Below are 5362 nucleotides of genomic sequence, written 5' to 3' on the forward strand. Positions count from 1 at the left end.
CTGAGAAAGGCAGGGTTTTGCAGCCTTTGAGATTATTTTTTTTGAAAAAATCAGCAGTGTGGGTACAAAATTTAGGCTGCAATTATATTTTGTGACATGAGCTGATAATAGTGATGAGAAAAACTAGCATTTGATAGCTTATTGCCTCAGCCTGGGGAAGGGTAAATCCAGGTTCATCCACCTGTGCTTTGCTGTAGTTTTTCTTAGGGAGGATCCTGGAAGCTGTACCCTTGCAGAGGGAGTAAAGAATGAATATACAATGCTGCTTTTAGTTGAACTTATTTGTGAAAATATGTTTTTTTTTTTTCCAGGAACACATAAAAATAGCAGCCAACCCTCTCTAGCCCTGACAGCATATGGCTGTAAGCTCAGCTTTGAAGTTCACCAGTTGCTGCAGCTTCTCCAAGGAGGTTAAAACACTTCTGTAATAGAAGTGACCTGAGGAATCGGGTTCATGACTGCATTCCCCCACCACCAGGCTGGTGCTTGGAGTCAGAGACATTTAAATGAGTTGTCCTAAATGAAGTCCTTAAATTCCTCAGTGCCTCTGATGCCAATGTGGGAGAGCTCAGCTGTGGTTCCCAGGCTGGTTTTGTCCCCCCAGCCAACGGAGCTGTGTGTGTGTAAACCCCATCTTCGGCTCCCCGGGCTGCTGAGTGGCAGTGAGCATCGCACACCCTTCCCTGTGCCTTCCCCTCTCCTCTAACTGCTGCTGCCTTGGATGGGTTATTGGTAGCTGTTCCCCTTGACTGTGGTTTACTCTTGCAGGCTCTTTGATTTGGCAAAGCTCTACCAAGATGTATAGAAATGTGTCTGGCTACAGCTCACCTTTGCAAGCTTTTGCTTCAGTTGAAAAATTGCATTTACTGTTCAGCTCTCCTGAGCTGAGTGTTTTCTTCAGGAATGTGGAACGAGTCCTACTTCTGGCTGAAGTCTGTGTTAGTCTATAACAGAAATTAGGCAGCTGCCCAAAAGTCTGCCAAGGAGCAAAACCTAGTTCTTGCCATTACAGCTTTTAATAAATGAGACGGGTAGGTGAGTCCATGACCACCTGGGCCCCCACTGCTACAAATACTGTGCAGCAGATTCATGTGGATGTCAAAATCCTGAACGAGTTCAGCTTCCCCTGAACTAGTCTGCTGCTTTAGAAGTGACCTACTTGAAAATACAGCTGGTAATGTAATTATCATCAGGAAGCAACTCACCTTCTGTTGCTTAATTATATTTTCCATGTATACTTAGTCCATTTCAAAGAAGCTGTGTTGGATGGCACACTGGATTTCCCCTTAATTACTGTTGTATGGTAATTGCTGTGTAATTACACTGTTATGAATATAATGTGCATGCATTATTGTGGGGCAGTGATTTATGGAATGTAAGCATATTTTAAGTGTTATAGATGTTCTTCACACAGGATTGCTAAGCTCTTTAATGACAGTGGTCTCTCACTGCTATCCAGTGTGTTAATTCTTCTTGTGTTTAAGGTCTCTTGCAATACCACTACTTCATCATGCAGCCAATATTCTGGAAATTACACTGGCTGGTTGTGGTGAAGGTATCTAATGATCCTCATCGTGCTTGGAAAAAAAAAATTGCTAGTGCAGAAATAAATCAAGTGTACTAATAAACAGGTTGAAGGACTTATAGTGAAAGTATTTTGGTACTGCTGTGTGCTTCAAGGTGCTTGGTGGATGTTGGTTTAAAAAAAGGACTGGTTAGTAATCCCATTGCTGAAAGGATATAGGTTCAATTAAATGTTAGTGCCTCACCTGTGCACACAGGAGTAGTGACTCTTTATGTAATCCTTTCTTTCTGGTAGCTTACATGATAGCTTTGCCAGGGCACTTCTGAAAATTAAATTTACCCTAAAAGGACAAAGTACCTCTGGAGATTACCTTTGCATGAATTGCTTTCATAAATAGGTCGTGACACCAAAGGGGCAACAGAGAAGGTCTTGAATCCCTTACTGCATGTGGCTTTGTAGCACTCGAAGCTGTTACGTACAGAAATGATGTGGATTAAAAGCTCACAGTGGGCGAGTGTGCCGAGTAGTGTAGCATCCAGTTGCTTGCAGATGGAAATTTGGAAGCACAATAATTTGTGCATCGCTAACCCTAACCTTGGTTCAAGATTTAAAGGTGTTTGTGGTGGGTTTTTCTTTTGCTCCAGGATGTCTACTTAAAACTCACTGTGTGACTCCCCTGCTGTTAATGTGCTTTGCACATCTGTTCCATTTCACTGTGTTTCCAGTGACAGGATTACCTGTTTTCCTGTGTACTTTCAGCATCTCTTTGGCAGGATGTCATTTGATGCAGATGTGGAGTCAGGTGTGATCCTTATTTCAGCGTATGTAGTTACATACTGTCATCTCCTCTTTGCTTATATGCTTGTGTGGTCCCATGCTGCAGTCCTGTGCCTCCCTGTACCTGGGAGAAGAAAGAACATGAGCAGCCCACCAGCGGCAATAAGACCAGCAAGGTTCTTCAGAGAACAGGGTATCGCACAGTTTTATTCAGTGCAACACAAAAGGAAAGGTATTACAGAAAATGGGAAAGGCAGAACCTCTAGTTCATCACAGGATTCTTTTTAAGGCGCTTTTAGAAGTGTTGGGCCACAGCGCTATAGGGACAACTAAAAGCTGTAGGCTGTGTTTAAATGCTAGCCGTTGAAACAGCAGTGTTTGCCCTTGCTGCCCTGGTGATTGCAGAGGGAATTGCAGTCCCGGAGATCCATGGCTGATGAAATGAGCTGCAAAGAGGAGAGGCACCCACTTGGCAAGACCTTTTGCAGCAAGTACTGTATGATGACTGATTGTAAATTGCCTGGGAAAGGCTTTCTGGGCAGCTTAGTTCCTGGAATTAAGATTATTTTCATCCTTCTGGATTTCTGTGGCACATCTTATGCAAATGAAAATTGTACCAGGAAAAAATAAGTCTTCAGTTTTGTGCTTGTGCACAAATGTTACTCTTGCCATATAGTCCCAAATTTAGCAAAACTGAAGTGACTGGACAAAACTGAACTTCATCTCTCTGTTCCCAATGGAACCAAACGTGATGAAATTAAGTATGACTAAACCATGCAGGCAAACACATTTTTATCCTGAACTAAATTTGTATGTAGACTTTGGTTCACTGCTATGCACAAAGAGTGAAACTGGCTGTGAAGAGGACAAAGAGCTCATCACAAACACATGCAATTGCTTTGACATGCCGCACAGCGAGGGCAATGGCTTTGCTGAAACTTGGCCAGACAGCTGCATCGCTTGCTTTTCTGTGAACATGCAACTAATAAAATTCTTTATAAGCCTTCATGTAGCTGTACTGCTACTTTTATAGGTTTTTATTCACGGCTTGGGCACCAGCCAGATAATGACACGTGAGTCCCATGCTTGTTGTCCTGGTGGCTGCTCGCAGCTCTGTACTTGTTTGGAGCAGGGTAGCGGATAGCAAGGGATCCTTGCTGATATGGTCACTGCTTTCCTGCCTCTCAGCCTTGTCAGCCAGCTACTCGCTGTTTTTCATCTTCCCTGTACCCTGATTTTGTCTCTTGTTGGAAATAACCCAGCAAGGCTTGATTAAGTAATCTTACACTTTACTTTTAATTCTTTTTTTTTCTCCTTGAGACTTGTGTTTCTTGGTTTCTGGGATTCTGCCCCAGGACACACATGCACAGCTTGTCTGTTGTCATTGGCACAGAGCAGCCTCTGCAGTTTGCTAAGCCAGCATCTCTTCTACAAGTCTTGCAGAAGAGATGAACTGAGCCTTGTAGGATACTGAGCTGCCAACATAGCCAAGTACTCCCCCAAGGCTGGGGAAGAGTAGTTGCTTTTTTATGTTTAGCCAAACTTTTCCCTTGAAGAGTGTGCTCCCCTTTGAGGACAAGAGCAGGTAATCCCTTACAGATGTAGGAGCAATATCAGTGAAACAGGTAAGCCAACGCACCAGCTACTTTTTGTGCCGAGTTATACATATGCAGTATCACTGCTCCTCTGCTGGGCAGAATCCAGAATAAAACCCCAGAGTGGCTGTTGCTTCTGGTACATCTTACTTTTTAAGGCCTTTAGCAAGCCTTCTTCCCTGGGGAGGAGAACAGCTTTCTTCCAAGCTGTTCATCAAGCAAAATATCTGATTTTTCCATTTCTGGCTAGAGCATAATTTTCACCTGGGGTGGATTAACCTTGGCTGGCCAGCAGGAACCCACTGAGCCTCTCCTTAACAGGACAGGAAAGAAAAGAGTATGAAAAAGCTTGTGGGTCTAGATAAGGACAGGGAGATCACTTGCTAATTACTCATGGGCAAAACAGACTTGGGGAAGATTAATTTATTGCCAATTAAAAATAGGATAGTAAGAAACAAAACTAAACCCACTTTTCCCCCATTCCCCCTTCATAGACTATAGGAAAACAGTTTTTTCTTTTTTTTTCCCCTTACAGTCAGAAAACATGAGGCTCTTCCTGAAGATCTGATTAAATCATTAATTTCCACATCCAATATTTCACCCCTTTTCTACCACTGATGCTAATCTAGTAGTCTGAAGAGTGTGAAATGCTGTAGGAAGGCTCACTTACACTCACTGGTGTCTGCACTGGCCACAACTAATTATGGCTGGTTATTATAAGTGCCTTTAAAAGCACATCTTTAAGGTGAGGAGCACTTTGAGCTTGCGCAAGCACCTTGCACCTGTAGTTCTATGTACTTCTGTCTGAGAAGTAATTGTGTCTTCAACAGTCATCTCTGCATCTTTGTAGACTGGATGTTCTGCCAGTTGTGGGACAGTTATGGATACTCTAATGACCGTTTTCTGTGCTGTGATTATGTCAGTTTGTGTAGGAGTGGCAGAAAATAGCAGCTATTTAACATGAGACGATCCATTCAGCTGCAGTGTCAAGAAGTCTTAGTGGTGGGCTCAAGTTGATGTGAAAAACCCCTTCTTCACAGAGATGAAACCAGTGGGAAGAGGGGGTAGATAGCATTTTCCAAATAATCACTTGTCTGTTCCCTCTAGAAACTGAAGACTTTGTTTAAATAGCGTCCCTCCTACAACATATTTGCTGTAGTAAGTACTATGCTTTCAGAGATGATTGCAAATGCTAGTGTGAGTGCAGAGACTTGACTGTTCTGGTCAGCTGTCCTTAAATAAGACTCCAGCCTGTGGTGCTCCTTGCTAGCAGGCTTAATCTTCTGTTTACAGTATGATCTTGATCTTCCGTCATGGAAATAAAAATAAAGATGAGAGGAGCCAGAAGGAAACAGCTGTTGGCTTTATACTTGTACTCATTTTGATGCTTGCATCCTGCTGTTCACCATGATTCAGCCCCCTGCCTCCAGTACAAGTATCAAGCTTTCTCAAATTCATTTAGACA

Source organism: Grus americana, chromosome 6, assembly GCF_028858705.1.
Source record: "Grus americana isolate bGruAme1 chromosome 6, bGruAme1.mat, whole genome shotgun sequence".
NCBI classification, from domain to species: domain Eukaryota; kingdom Metazoa; phylum Chordata; class Aves; order Gruiformes; family Gruidae; genus Grus; species Grus americana.